We start from the raw sequence: 16,323 nt of genomic DNA, 5'->3' as shown, positions 1-16,323 counted from the left end.
GCCCAGTTCTCTTGTCGAAGTCCCTCAACAGTGGCACAAACATCTGGTGTATCAGCCACTCCTCCTTGTTTTGTATTATCTGATTATCTGTGAACTTGCTGAGGGTGCACTCTGTCCCATTGTCAAGGTCATGAATGAAGATGTTGAAGAGTATTGGCTCCAGTATTGAGCCCTGTGAGTTGTGCCACTAGTGACTTGCCTCTAACTGGACTTTGGGCCACAGATCACAACCCTCTGGACCTGGTCATTCAGCTATCTTTCAATCCACCTCACTGTCCACTTTTCTAACCTGTATTTTATCACCTTGTCTATGATGTTGTTACAGCAGTTGATGTCAAAGGCTTTAATAAAGTCAAGGTTAACGGTGTCCACTGCTCTTCCCTTGTCCACCAAGCCAGTCACATCATTGTAGAAGGCTATCAGGTTGGCCAAGCATGTTGTCCCCTTTGTAAATCTTTGCTGACTACTCCCCATCACCTTCTTGTCCTTCACATATTTGGAAGTGCTTTCCAGGAAGATTTTTTCCATCACCTTCCCAGAGACTGAGGTGAGGCTGACTAGCCTGTAGTTCCCTGGATCTTGGTTCTTGCCGTCCTGAAGACAGGAATGATATTTGCTCTCTTCTGGTCTTCAGGAACCTCTCCCGGTTGCTATGACCATTCAAAGATAATCAATCCTTGGAATGTCAGCCAGCTCCCTCATCACTCGTGGGTGCAGCCTGTCAGACCCCATGCAGTTACATATATCCAGTTTGTTTAAGTGCTCCCTAAATTTTTCCTCCTCCACCAGGGTAAGTCTTCCTTGTCCTAGACTTTTGCTCTGGTCTCAGGTGCCTGGGATTCCTGAAAGATGGTTTTCCTGGTAAAGACTGAGGCAAAGAAGGCATCGAGTACCTCAGCCTTCTCTGTATCATTTGTCACCAGTTCCCTTGCCACATTCAGCAGCGGGCCATGAAGGCCCTTGGGCTTCTTTTTGCTATTTATGCACTTGGAGAATCCTTTCTTATTGTCCTTCACATCCCTTGCCAGACCCAACTCCAAGACAACCTTGGCTTTTCTAACCCTATCTCTGCATGATCAGACAGACTCTATACTCCTCCTGGGATGCCTGCCTCTGCTTCTACCCTTTGTTCACTCACCTGTCATAGCCATGTACCTGCTGAAAATACTTCACAAACATGGAGAAGAACAACAAGATTCTTCACTCTCCAGCAGCCCTTTGCAAGATAGGCTGTGCTGAGTTTGTTAGCTTCTCCTTTCATTTGTACCTATGGACTTAGCATGGTTGTGACACCTAGCCGCTGTCAGCAGCTTCTGCCCCAGAGCGTGCAGCATCACCGGTGCATCCATGGGAAACATTGGGGAACTGGGCTCTATTCCTGCTCACCTGGCTCAGAACTGAACTCGGTGGCACAGCGGTGAAAACACTGCCAGTCCAGCAATGCCAGCACTCCCAGCAGCGCCAGGAAAAGTGCTGTCAGAGTGTGATTAGAAACAAGAAATTGGTGTCTCTAGTGGGGATAAGACAAAAGGAAACATACACTCACTTCTGCAGAAAACCCAGTGGAGCACTTTGCAACCAGCTGGGTCTTCTACCCACTGTGCAGCACAGGTTGCACAAGGGCGTCCGGGCCCTGGTGTTGCTGCAGTGGGAACAGGAGGAAGCACAGTGGCTGCAGCAGCATCTTGTGATCTGGAGCAGACTTGCTGCACTGGGCAGTGCCTTTGAGATGTTACAGCCCTCTCCCGTGTTTATCTTTGGTAAATCCTATCATGGACTTTTTCATATCCTGCTATATAGTTACAAGAAGAATGGATTTTTTAATATCTGAAGGATAAGGATAAAGAACATGATAAATATGTTACATATGTTGTTCCATTTATTTCTGTTTAAAAACTTGTCATTGCAACTTAAAATGACAAAAGTGGCTTGGCCAGTTGGAGCATGCAATCTGCTCTATTGCTCTTTGGCAAGTGATGTTTTGGGATGCACAGGACAAATTATCATTACAGTTGGTGTATCATGGAGACAACTGGAAAAAAGATACAACACAGTAAAAATCTCTTGATCTTGTTCTAGATTAAAATCCACAAATCTTTGCAGATTTAAATGGAGGAAAAATGTCTTTTTAAAATTGTTTTATGATTAAACCATAGAATATTAATATTGAAAACAATAGCAATGCCTCGTAAATAGAAATGTAACAGTATATTCTTTGCATGCTCAAAAGTTAACAATTTCAATGAATTCAGTATAAATGAAAATAAAACACAATAAATTTTATCTGTGGTGTTCAAATGTATCACTGCTATATTGTGAAATTTACAGTCTGTGACTCAAGTAATGATACTTGAAAGTCTTAAGTGATAAAGCACAAAACAGTGGCTCAGAACACAGAAATTACATCAACATGGGCTCAACAGGTAAAGCCACAATAGAGAACAGGAAGGGAAATTATGGAGATGCCCTCATTGCTTTCAGAGACAATGTGAGGATGAGAGGGGCAGATATCTGTCTGAGAAAAATACTCACTTCCTAAAAAAAAATCTGTTGACTTAATCAGCAGTGAATAGTATTCTCAGGGTATTAAAGCATCAGCCAATGTATTTCATCTTTAACATAAGAAAGACATGGACCTGTTGGAGCGAGTCCAGAGGAGGGCCACAAAGCTGATCAGAGTGCTGGAGCACCTCTCCTGTGAGGACAGGCTGAGAGAGTTGGGGTTGTTCAGCCTGGAGAAGAGAAGGCTCCGGGGAGACCTTATAGCAGCCTTCCAGTACCTGAAGGGGCCTACAAGAAAGCTGGTGAGGGACTGTTTATCAGGGAGTGTAGTGACAGGACAAGGGGTAATGGGTTTAAGCTGAAAGAGGGTCGATTTAGATTAGATGTTAGAAAGAAATTCTTTACTGTTAGAGTGGTGAGGTACTGGAACAGGTTGCCCAGAGAGGCTGTGGATGCCCCCTCCCTGGAAGTGTTCAAGGCCAGGTTGGATGGGGCTTTGGGCAGCCTGGTCTAGTGGAGGGTGTCCCTGCCTGCAGCAGGGGGGTTGGAACTAGATGATCTTTAAGGTCCCTTCCAACCCAAACCATTCTATGATTCTATGATTCTGTGATTCTGTGATTCTATGGTCTGTATCCTTAATCTATACATGCCTCCAATGCAATACTAGGTTATGTAGGTGCATGTGGGTTTTCAAAGCGTGCAATATTTTCTTAGATCTGGCAATCTCTGGGAAGATGTCTCACCACTAATCATCTTTAGAAGAGGCAACATTTTTTCCGCCCTCCATGTGGGGAGTTTATGTTCCTAGACAACTGACAGGGCACAAGAGACCTTTCTTGTCTCATTATTAAAGCTGAGGATTGCCACCAGCACATGCCAAATTTTAACTGAAAGGTGTAATTCAAAGCTAGCGATGAAGATGTTTGCTGAAGGGATACACTGAATGGACAATTTGACTTCCCAGTGCTTGTGCAGCTGGACCTGTATGGGAACTGAGGGCGCCTGTATATCCTCACATGATCAAATCTGATCAGACATCAGGATTGTTAATTTTCAGTTAGGAGTTGAAGTACTGAAGGTCAGGCTGCTGACACACCGTTGAGCCATCAAACCACACGTTCCAAGACAATGCACATCAGCATCAGGCTGCTCTCGAGTGAGTAGCACTGGAGTGGGCAGTCCCCTCCTGGTTTTCTCATGCACTCATCCAGCTAGGAGAAATAAAAGATTAGCCCTGAGTGAGACTGCCAGTATCTCTTTGAAGAATATACATCAAAAGCCAAGAAGCTGTAGCACCAAATCCCAAAGTGCATTTCCCGAGAAAGAATAAATGTTTTCCACTATACACCATAAATTCCTCATTGATGCAGGTGTAAGAACTGAGGTTCAAGATTCCCAGGCTTTATTATGCTTTGCCACACAATAGTTTGTGCGTTGAATACAATTGTTTTCCTATCAGTAGATACAAGGATAGGTGTATACAGTATTTTAGACCTACCTTGAATGTCTTAAAGCCATTCCTGATACCTGGTAGTGAGTATGTCTGGAAGAGTGTCTTGCCTGGTTCTCTGTTGTTGTGCCAGAATTTTCAGATGTTCTTTAAAAACCAGTGCTCTATCTAATATATTCAGTACAAATAATACCTTGGAGCTGTTTTCTAGTGAGGATGTAGCTATTAGCAGTGGCAGCAATAAATAGTTTAAAAAACCATGAAAAATCTCTGCATCTAGTAACAATATATTTCAGGCTTGTATGCTACCACATACACTCATAGCAGGTCTTCCAGGATCAGTCCTCTAAGCGTGGGGGTGCACGTGTTTCTTCATACAGATAACTAATCTGCAGCAGAACTAATGCCCTGGAAGGAGTTACTCACATGCCGTAGCGCGTACAGGACTCGGCAGTTCTGTATTTGCATCGTGCAGTTACAAATGCCAAGTTGAATGGTATTTAAGCAGTTAAATTTTTGCATGAAAGAGATACCGTAACACTGTAGTAGACGTCTGTGCATTGGTCCAAGGCAGTGTTTTCTACAAAATTCTGTACTAAATTACAATAATAATACTTTATTTGCTTAATGTCAAGCTATCATCAATCCCATACAAATTGTTAGCTTTGCAACAAAACACCATGTAATTGTCACTACAATCTTAAGCCTCGGCAGTCTTGATTTTCAAAATACTAGTTCATCAATAAACCATTGTAAAGGCTTTAAGCTCCAACAGGAATGCAGTAAGGAAGCGCTTTTCATCTGTGATGTCAATAAGTTGAGACAAGAAACTAGATTCATCAAAGTGACAAGTGGATATATATATTTTAACCGTAATGAATAAATGACATCCCTATTAATGATTTATCTCCTTTCAACTTTAACAAACAGTTCTAGTGATAATGACTAAATTTTTTTTTGCATGAGGAAAATAAACTGACACATACTTAACATAGTCAAATAGAGCCTAGTTTGATATTCATAAATGCTAGCTTTGTATATGGAACTCGAGTTGGTAATTACAACCAGAACTATTCATTTCCTTTTTAAAAAGTAGATACCTGGGAATGCCATTTAGTCATTACTCAGAATTACTTGTTATCTTTGATGAACTTAGCCTGTGCTTTCATCTGGTACCAGACTGCATGCTAATGCCAATCAAGAGTGTAAATATGCAAAGAAAAAAAAATATTTGGGAAGCGAATTTTAAATACGCTTGGTGTCATTTTCATTCTGTTCCCATTGAATCAGAGACTGCAGTGGCAGCACCCTCTTTAAAAATGCTACCGTTGGGGCAAGACGGGATATCACCATGCTTAGAGAAATCCATCTCTATTCTTGTGACAAGAAATGCACTGTAAATGGGCATTTTTCCTATCCCTCAGTCCATTCCATTTGTTCCTATTCTTATACCAATTTCGAGCCACTCACCCATACCCTGCCCATTAGAGCTGGTTAGTACGTGCTGTTCATTTATCATACGGGAAATAGGCTGCTTCAGCGGTCAGATGTTTTACGGGAACGTATCCATTTCAGTGAGGCTTTTTCTGAAGGCTTGAAAAGCAAGGGAGAGAGCCTGTGTCCCAGGGCAGCCCCACAATCTGAAAACTGAAAACCTTTGGCACTGCTCTATTTCGTGCAAACAACGGAAACGGGTTGTTTTTATCCTGGTACGGAATAAAAAACACAGCAGCAACAATAAATGTCACAACCTGAAGAGCTGCCACAAAACAGAAATGTTATCCTCTGGTCAACTTTTGGAGACATTTAGTTTGGAGATCTAACTCGGTGTCTGAAAAAAAAAGAAAGGTGATGTAGCTGTTTTTCTGCAATCGGCTTCTATTTTTTTTTTCACATCCTTATAGTTAAAATATCTGTTTTAAGCTTTCCTGTAGTCTCTGTCATCATACCCTTTAGGTAGTGCAGAGGAAATTTTGCAATACAAATACTCGATAATAATAATAAAAACCAACAATAACAATAAATATGAAAGTCAGGGAGGCAATTACTCCTATTTTTGCCTTTGAAAAGCTCTCCCACTGAATCATTAAACATCCCCAGTGTTCTCTAACCTCAGTATATTTATCTGTAGGGAGATTAACGCTCTTTTGAAGTTATGGGTCATTCTTCAAAATGTTAGTTTCCTCCTGTTTTTTGTTCATTTTTCTCAAGATGCCTCTGCTCTGTGGTGATGCTGGTTAGTGCATTAGCTCTTCACCTCTGAAGAGCTGGATGAAAGATTTTTGCCTTTCATACTTGTCCCTTATATTTACTCAGTCATAAACTACAGCACAGCTACCAGAAAAGCCGGAGGAAATACAGAGCAGAGCTGGAGCAGGAGGCACGGTGCAAGCTTCGAAAGGGGTAATGTTAGTACAGCTGCGAGGAAAACACTTTTTAATGCCAGCAGACCTAGTTAAACCTGACTTGGGCTGTCAGCACTGAGGTCAATGCATTGTATCAGCTAGACCGAGGTGAAATCAGAACTTAACACCCCTTTTTCTGCTGGTTGCAGGTTTGGTGTTTTGCTCTAGCAAGACTGAAGAGCTCTCTTCCCTCTTTGGAGGCCAGACAGTAACCTTGAAGGATAGTTATTTGCATAAAATATGTTGCAAATACTGGATTTCTGAACACAGGCTTCTGTTAACATATCTCTTCTATTTCAATAAAAGCACACTAAAAAAAAGATGGCTATTTGGAATTGTCATGCATTACAGTGAATACAAATACACTCTTATAAATGAATAAAATGCTAAAGCTTCTTATGTTAGGATCTGTCACTCAGTCTCAGTGGAACTTTATCCTCTTCGTAAAGGCTTAAATTTCCTACTGAAATAAATATAAATCAGCACCTCATTCTAAGTCATTGAAATGGTGGTTTGCTTTGTTTTTCTTGACAAAAATCAGATGGGATCCAGTTGGCAAGCTTTGCGGTAAATGCCTTAGTGGTCAGACTAATCACCTTTAATCATTTCAAGCCCTGAGCCATTCTGACATAAAAAGAGAAAATCCAGGCATCGCTGTCTGCACCTTCCTGAGAAAAACTCTGTCTTTGGGCGCAAAGCCCAGTGGAGGCCATGGCCTAGGAAAGAGGGGCCAGAGGGAATAATAAAATACTTCAGCCTAGCCTGGAAATGTTCTTTGTCCCTGTGGGGACCTGCAGAAGGCTCGGGAGGATGCATCTGTTGCCCTTCAGACATGCTTTAACCTCACCAGGGAGGTGCGGGGGAAGCAGACGGATAAACGACAGATAGTGCCTCCCGTCACAGTGTGTGATGGGCTGTGCAATTAAGCAGAGCGGTGCTATTCAGGCGCTTCAGAAAGCAAGTTTTGAGAAGCTGGTTGGCGGGAAGAAGCGAGTGTGTTGTTTGTAATGGCTCGCTCCCAGGAAGAGGGCTCTCAATCTCTTTCCCAATGGGGATCTTTTACAGAAAGTCGTAGCAAACATCAGGCCAGGCATCAGCCAGTTCTGTGGTCTCGCTGTCCTCAGATAGCCATCATATAGTGTGTATAGGCCATTTTGTTATTTACACTGAAAATCACGGCTTCCTACTAGAGACTGGGGAGGTTAAATGAGATTTGCTAACATCACTGGAATTCCTGCTGGGCTGAGGTCCATGGTCTGCATGCAGGTGTTGATAGTGTCTCTGTATGACAAGGAGACAGCATATAGAAATCAAAATGGTTGTTCAGTGCGAATGTGATTTGCCACCACAGACTCTGCAGTACATATGAACCATCTCTGGTCTTGTCTTAATAAGATGTAGAGGAAAATTTCCTTTAAAAAAAAATGTTAACAGAGCTTTTCAAGTGAGGTTTCTACCCTTTTGCCCAGCTTCTTTCAGTTATTATAAGAGTTGAGAAATACATGTATTTGCTTCTCCCCCTCTCTCCCTCTTTCAGCTCCCCCTTCCCCCTGCTCCTCAGGCTCTGCCAGGCTCTCACTGCTGTGCCTGAGGAGCTGACTGGTTCCCAGCAACATCTAGGAAAAAACTTCTGAACTGGGACCAGAAAACAGCAAACGGAAAGGAGGGGATAAGGTATGTGTTACAGACCATTTGTTTTCAACCTTTTCTGTCCCTCATGGCATCATGCCATCGGTTCTTGATTATCCACATTAACAGAGACTTAAGATGGCTCATGTAAAGCAAAAATGTAGCTAATACAAACCATATGGCAATTAGACTATCTGAACATTCAGTGAAAGATATGTCAGGAAAGGGAAATAAGGCCAGTAAAACTCCCGAGACTGGAGCATGGCAGTCCCCAAGCCAACACTGATTTGAGCTGGTGAGTCCACACTGCGCCATGGCACCTGCTTCTGGACGTGTGCAAGATCAGGAAGAGCTGTGGGAATCTCTCTCTAAGAGTGAGTTACTTGTTTACACCTTAAACAGTCTGCTAAAAATAATACAAAGGTAGTGATGCCAAAGAAGGCGTAGAACCTCCTTTCTTCCTGCATTTCAAGAGGAGTAATGATCACTGTCCCCTGAAGTCTGTCCTGTCCTAAGACTGAGTTCAGTAAAGAGTCCTTAACAGTCATGTCCTCCTTCTCTAGCTGATGGATTAACCCGGTACCAAGTTGTTCTAATCTTCTTATTGATAAAACTAAAGAAAACCTCACAGAGGTCCCTTGATTTGCTAGTCCCTTACCCAGCACAGTTCAGAGCAAGATCCAAGCCCCAGGCTTAATTTTCTTCCACACAAGCAAAGGTTTTGATCAACTCCTGTTCTTGAATGCCAGTGTAAAGCACAACCCTCATCCTTCAGCAATTGCATTTCAAACCTGCCACTTGAATAACTGGGCTTGAAAATTATTAATCCCACTGTGGCTTCTCTGTGGGCTCCCAGAATAAAAGAAATCATTGTCCATGCTCAGCAACCATCCACTGCAGAGTAAGTTGCCCAGTGGTCAGCACTGAGTGACATATGTGCCAATCACAACGAGTGAACACCAGTTAAACCTGGAATGTGAAACACCCCAGCTGCTTAATGCCCTGGCTGAGAAAGGAAGGGCCCAGGACCAGAAAAGGTTCCCGTCTGATGAACCGAAAACAACAGCCTGTGAGCAGTTCATTGTTTAGCAGCACCATCAGGCTTTATAGTGCTTTACTCACCTAGAAGATAAAGCTGAAGATATTGCTTGACCAACATGTGTAAGAATATCATATTAGTTTGATGAGAAAAAACATATTTTGCACGTTTGCCATGTCCATTCTGTCCTGGTATTTTCCAGTTCTCAGTGGAAGGAAACAAGAAATACTTCCTCTTAAACGTGATTCTCTTAAAAGCTGCTGTCTGCTGATAGTTTGATCGAGATACAAAACCTCTGTGCTGTCTGGGAGCACTGAGCGTTACTCTACGGGATTAAAAGATTAAAAGGATCCTGGGGTTTCAGGAGATAGCAAAAACATCCAGGGGGATTTAGATATGAAACTCTTGGGAGGGAAAGCAGTAATCAGGAGTCTTGCAGTGATAGGGCTGAAACCACCAGATTCCCCGTGTGCTATAGGACATCACTTATCTTGAAATCTAGTCTACTGATTTCCATCATACTGCTGTAAAATGACTGGAAGGATCCTGCAACCTCTTGTACCTGCCACGGCTGTCAGTGTGCCTTCTGGTGAGCCTAACACCAGTCTGTCATTCAGCAACAGAATACTTAGGGAAAAGAGCTCTGGGAGATAGAAAACCCCCAGAAAAAAAATCTGTTTACAAAGAACAAATTGTACCATCCAAGACAGATTATTTTTTGATAGAATTACTAAATTAAGGGATGATAGGAATGGAATCGATTAAGCAGTTCTGAGCTTTTAGTAAGGTATTTGATACAGTGTGTCACAAAATCTGGTGTGAAAAATGAATAGCCATCAGAGCTGCAAAGAAACAGTCATGAGAGCTGAGGATTGAATCAAGGACTTAAGGGGAGGGAAAGAAAGTTCAAAAAATAAATGACAGTGACAAACCAGAAAGAGGTATTTGCTTGGGGCTCTCCAAAATCCGGTGTTCGTTTCACTGGTATTTCATGCCCCGTTAGGAGCTGTTATGAGAGGCGGAGGTGACAGTAAATTAGGAAATTCAACTGAGTTAGAAATACGAGCAGGAATTAGTAGCAAGATGTATTTCCCCACAGCCCCAGATTCACTCAGCAACAGTCCCCCGTGTGTGTCCCCCCACCATCTCCCCCCGCCCAACCTTGGACACCCTGTGAAAACCCAAACGAAATCTAATACGCTGGGAGAAGGGGAAGGAAAGACAGCAGGACTGAAACATGTGCCTGGAGGGAGTGACATGGTGAGGTCAGCATGGACCTTGGTGTAGAGAACAAGAGGAGACCTCTTGACCGGTTGGCTGCTGGTTCAACCCGTCTTATCATCCAACTGGGGACCCCCCAAGCCGTGGGTTTTGGCTCTCTCTCACAGCTTGCTTGATCTGACAGCCATACTCTGCTTGGAAGACTGAGAAGCCGGCAGAGACCTATAGAGATGGGAATTGAAGAAAAGAAAAATTAGCAATCCCACTCACATAGCACAGAAAAAGGGTATTTTAAGGAGCGTGCGGGAATGTTTCATATCATGTCACATGAAGGTCCTGTCTGCAGAGTGCTGATGAAACTAGGCTTCACATACAGCTTTGCTGTACTGATTTTCACTCCCATTTCTTTGTCTCTTCAATAATAAATAGCATCTTCTTTCCACCTCTCAGGTAAGCTGCACCTTTTGAAAAGATTACTTCTTGAAAATAAACAGACAGGTAACCCACATCCTCCGAAAGGCCAGGCGGGGTAGCAGTGCCCTACCCTGCTCAGTGCCAGGGGAAGGGTGTGAGGAACAGTTTCTATGCCACGTCACATAAAAGGTTGCTTTGCTTTGCCCTCTCCTGTATTCACTGCTGCTAAATTAAAGATATCTCACAGCTGTGCACATGACATCTGTACTACCAGCTTCCAAGGAAATACTCAATAATGGGGTAGATAGGATCTTCTTATTCTTTGTGTCCTACACCTGGAGAAATGAGAGGTGACACAACCAAGCTAGAGGACCAGCGTGGGTCTGTGGCGTGGACAGACCCCTGAGCCCTCAATGCCTTACACTGAGTGCCAACACTAGGTTTTCTAAACTCTTATTAACACTTAATTCCCTCCTTCCTCCATAATATTAACATTGTTTTTGACTAAACCGAATTGTAGACCTGGAAAGTGCCTTTTATTCCTTTATATGCATTGTAGCAATTTCTATTGTGAAGGTCTTCAGGTGTTTTTAGATTTTTGAGCAAGCATAGTAGCAACCGTGAGTGATAGCAAAACCTTGCCACACAGAGACACTAATTTTCTTCTCTTACAGAGATTAATGTTATTCTTTCTGGATACAAAAGAAGTCTCCTGGCTGATGAACTTTGCTATGACACCGAACGGGAATGGCTCCAGACTGTTATTCTCTCTCTTTCTCCAGAATCGCTTTGCTCAGCAGCTATTTGTAGGATACTGAATAAGCCAAGGAGCCGTGCCAGTTCCTGCTGAGAATCAGTGATCAGCTCTTGTGCTGGGGGAAAAGGCGGTAGGAGCGGAGCCCTTCTGAGGGAAAGCTGCCTTATTAAAGACCTGTCAGCTGCTGCCAAAACCAACAAGGTGAACAGCCCTCGTGGGCATCCGTGAGCCCGTGGGTTGGGAGGTCTCTGCTCGTGGCACAGTCCACTGGCTGAAAGCACCTGGGGTTTGAAGGAGCCAGTGGTCCTTTCTGATTAACAGCCTCCTACAAAACACATTTTCATCTAATTTACCTCTTTTGGCTTTCAAATAAGCAAGTAATGTCACACCTGCTAAGCAGCTAGAATTATGCAGCATCATAAATTAAACTTTTTAATTTGCCAAAATTCCTGGCTTATACCATTTATCATTCAGAGCCGTCCTTCAGAGAGGCAGAAGAATTTCCTGCGTGGCTGTGCACGAGAGGCGAATCTTTTCCCTTCGCTCCACAGCGCAGGATGAGGCACGGATGACGGTGGGCAGTGAGTGCCAGCACCAGGAGAAGCTCTCCAGAAAGGTGCTTTGTTAGTGAAGTCATTAACCCCAGGACACTTGCGTGGCAGTGCTGCGTTTTGCACCACATACCCACGGCAGCTGCTTTAGGCTGAGAGACCGGCGCGGTCCTGCTGTTTGGGTCCCCACGGTGCGAACCGAAGCCCTTGGGCAGTGGGGCGGCACTGAAGAGGCAGCTGCTTTGCTGCTGCTAGATACTCTGAGACATTCTTACAAATGGGAGCACGATGCTCAGATTAGTGATGCTTTTCCAGCTGAGTAGGCTGGCATCAGCTACAAGCACTCTGCCATACAGGGAGGGAAAGTGTCTTTATCAAGTTGGGTAGTTTTGACCTCCCTCTTCCTCTCCCTTGACTCAAGGCTCAAAGCTACTTAGCCCATGAGGCAGGGAATCAGAGAGGAGGCTATTTCTATAAATGCATTTCACTGATAAAAGCTGGGCTTTGAAGATTGATATCTCTTGAAAACTCTTTAATACAGTGAATATCTGTTGGAAAAATATTGATGAGAGTGGGTTTTACATATAAGAGCAAGGTGGTGCTGGTGCTTAGCAGAAGCTTCGTGGACACGAAATCAGAAATGTGATCTTGTCCCAGGTCTGGTAATTCCAGATGAAATGGGGTGCTTGCAATGTCTTTTTCCTGTCAAAACTGGCAATGGATTTTCCCCCACTGCCTTTCCTTTCAGGCCAAATGATGAACCCTTCTCATTGTTTGGAGAGTGGTGGTGGTGTTCTCCTTCCAAATGAGAAATAAAACCTCACTTATGGATTACAATAGTTTGAGGTGAGGGATGTGGAGTGGAAACACTATAGTGAAAAAATACTTTCCTGTTAAAGAAATATTTGAAGCCACAACAATTTGGTTTTTGAAAAATTTATGAAGAGTTGTCTAGGCTGCAAGTAATACAAATGAGTTAAACTACTCATAGGCAGTTGCCCTTTTCCATAAGCAAAAAAATCATATCAAAACAAATACAGATATATGTGAACGTGCTTATGGTAAAAGAACTGCGTTTAAAGAACTTAACGCAAAAATGGTGGCACCACAGTCTAGCATAAAAAAGAAGATGAGGGCGGTTTGTGGTACCTTGCAGAGAGAGAGTTTAATTTGGATGCTACCTCTTCTTTCTGTAAAACATCCGCATAGCTGCTGGGAAAATAAGTTGGGAAGGAGCCAAGAAGAACAGCAGTGAATGGCATGAACACCACAATGGGAAAACAAAGTCCACCCACCGCGTGCAGCGCAGCGTGACGCAGCTTTCCCTCTCTGCTGTCTGCTTTCCTCGGGCCAGAGGTGCAGCCCAGGGTCAGCGGGCAGAAGGTGGTTTTTGTGTGCTGGCCTGGCTGCTGGGACCCTCCTTCCATTAATTACTAGAAGTCTTTGGAGGACCTGCAGCTTCTCTTGACCTTTTTGCTGCCCGCTGTACAGCACCGCTGTTCCGGCAGGGGACTCTGCCGGGGCCGTGGCCCCGGGGCTCGGAGGAGATGCCTGCGAGCCAGGTCCTGTGCTCCTATGCATGCTGCGTCTGAGCCTGCGGTGCAGTGCTGGCTGATACAAGGTGGTCCTGTAATACACTAACTCACAGCCAGATCTGCCGGAAAAATAGCCTAAAAAGGCTACTGTTCCTAATACTCCAGGTGCAAACATCAGTGAGGCTGGAGGTGTTTGCCAGTTGCTGTTTGCACCCGCTTGCCTCTGTGTGTCCTTGATGGACAGCCTTCTCCGAGCAGGATCCTGAGCTTGTCAGGGGGAGAGAAAAAGAGCTGTGAAGGCTCAGAGATGCACTCACTGAGGTACCAAAACTCCTCTTCTGATCTCAAGCAATCAGGATAATTCATGGAGGTTTTATCTTGGTGCGGTCTCTACTGAGGGAAGACCAGCTCAAGTTCAGTATGCACATTGCCCATGTGTTACTGATAAACGATCTTCTACGCTGTATCCCTGCTGTTAGGGATATAAAAATCCTTTGTTTAAATTAACACTACATTATTGCTGTTCACATCTAAATTAAAATGTGGAGACCAAGCCTGTAATAGTTACACACCTCTCGTCCCAAAGCACTGCCGAGCCCCTCTCAGTCAGCAATGCGAATGCGCGATGTGGGTAGCAGAGCGTGCTCCAGCTTACTGCCGGGTCTGGAGCAGCAGTGCAATTCCCAGTCCAGTGGTGGAACAAGCCCATCCCTGTGGGTCGGTACCATTAAACGTCTTCTGGAATCTAAATCAAGTAAGCTGGATGCACATAACCTCATCACCATGTGAAGTGTATTTAGAGCTTCACACCTGTGAGTTATAATAAAAAATATGCTAACATATACAGCAATAAGGTGTGATTTGTGATGTTAATGACTTTCCCATCTATACATTTACTGACAAAATATATTGCATAATTTATGAAATTGCTTTAGCACTGAGAGGACAAACAGTGCCTCCTGATTGGCTAAATTCAGTGCCATATGTTATATTGAAAATGTATTTATACTCAACGAAGATATAAATTGTAAGGAAGCCTTGAGTACAATGATAAAATTATAAACACATTTTCCGCCTGTTGAACACAGAATTTATATTTGTAATCTTATCTTGGTTGTGTTGCAACAGTCAGCTTGGCTTCTGTTTTCACCCCTAAAGGCTTTCTTCAAATATTCCCTTACTAGAAGTGTTTTTTGAAGCTCTACAACCAGACAATTAAGTGAGTACAAAGAGCACAATAATTACTTCATACAGCCAGTATCGTGCCATGTGTGGTAATGTCTTTCTTCCTTTTAGTTTATTTGATCTAGTGATATGCTACACCAATAGACTGGCTTCCCATCAGTTTTTAGAGAACATTGCTGTTCAAAAAATACATAAATGTGCAAAAGCTTGAAAACTGGAAAGAGTTAAAGTGATCCAGAGATTTTTCATTCTCATTAACTGATAAGAGCATTTCAAATTTGAACTCTCCTGTTTTATATATATATATATATATATATAAAACTCCATTTCTCTGATTGTTTAAGTTACATTATCATATAACAAGTTACTTTAAATCTAACCAGCAGGTTTATCCTTCCTGAGAGGATTTAGGTGTAAAATATATAAGGGGAGAGGAGAGGTGATGGTGGCCCTTGTTACATCAGCCTGTGGAGGCCGACAGACTCCTTGGAGGACGAGTCACCCTGTGGCTGTCTCTGTCTCCATGGAAAACAGTCTTGGGGTTGGCAGACTCCTACCAGGGTCCTCGGTCAGGTGCTTAAGATTTAATGACAGAGTCAGAGCTTTGGCACGTGTGTTTCATTTGAAATACAGCTTTCTGACAATCCTTGTAGACATTGGCCAAGTTGGCCGAGTCGGCCAAGTCTTTTTTCTTTTTTTTTTTTTTTTGTCCCTGCCTTTCCAGAGAGAAGTGAAGATCCATTTAATTGGTGTCGACTTCATTAGCTGATTGATGGGCTTGCTGGCCTGGCCGAGCACTGCTCTGAAGGTTAGGTTTCCTGAACACAGAAGCAAACCCCCCCATGACCACTCTGGCACTTGTAGAACAAGCAATTTATCTGACTGGCTGCTGAATGTATTAATATTTGAAGTTAATTTGTCTGCTTGAATAATCTAGTGCCAAATCATGTAGCCATTTATCACCTGTAATGGGAAGACGCTGCTCTTGCCAGACCGCCTCTAGAAGGTACCCACCATAACCTCAGTACATTTGACACAGCTGATTGTGGAAAATTACATCGCAATATTGTTCTGACTGCTTGGTTACAAAAGGTATTTAGTAGCTTTATGTGCAAGGTTGGACTTAATTATATCTCCATAGTCCAGATGAAATGCGACAAATGAATTTGCAGTTGTACCAGCAGTACCGGTTAGGGGAGGGTGTCTAATTCTTCCTAAGAGTCTCCGCTAAATGGAAACCTCGTGCAACAAGTTGAAAGAGTTCTCAGCAGAGGTTTTGGGAGGGGAGAGAATGCTTTATTTAAAAACATGGAGTGTAAACACCACCCAAGCCAATAAAACTCTGCCCACCTTCGGCAGACAGAGCTCTGCTCCAGGCTGCGCTGCTGACAGATGTGCTGGGATGGTAGATGGAATGAGAGCCTTTGCTGGAGAACATGCATTTGGCAAAGCCGCCTGTCAAAAAAGACGCGGGGCGACCACACACTGGTCCTTGTAGCGTAGTCAGAGATTCAGAATGTGGGTCGGGGTGAGCTGGCAAGCAGAGAGGGAGGAAGAAAGGGAGGAGTGCCTACAGAAGGAGAGGGAAGCTTGATTTGACCAGCAGGCTTTGTCATCTGATAGAAAGACAGTACA

At 43.5% G+C, this 16,323-nt stretch overlaps 1 long non-coding RNA gene across 1 annotated transcript in view; it reads left to right on the top strand.

The window, feature by feature from the left end:
- LOC129202186 (uncharacterized) overlaps positions 1–14,281 on the top strand; it is a 30,759-nt gene extending 16,478 nt beyond the window's left edge. The window contains exon 3 of the long non-coding RNA XR_008575649.1: positions 11,443–14,281. This is a non-coding gene — a long non-coding RNA (uncharacterized LOC129202186). The remainder of the gene's footprint in view (positions 1–11,442) is intronic.
- The last annotated feature ends 2,042 nt before the right edge of the window (positions 14,282–16,323 follow it).

Source organism: Grus americana, chromosome 2 (genome assembly GCF_028858705.1).
Source record: "Grus americana isolate bGruAme1 chromosome 2, bGruAme1.mat, whole genome shotgun sequence".
NCBI lineage: Eukaryota > Metazoa > Chordata > Aves > Gruiformes > Gruidae > Grus > Grus americana.
Note: the sequence above shows the minus strand (reverse complement) of the source record. Positions and strands in the feature narration are given on the sequence as shown.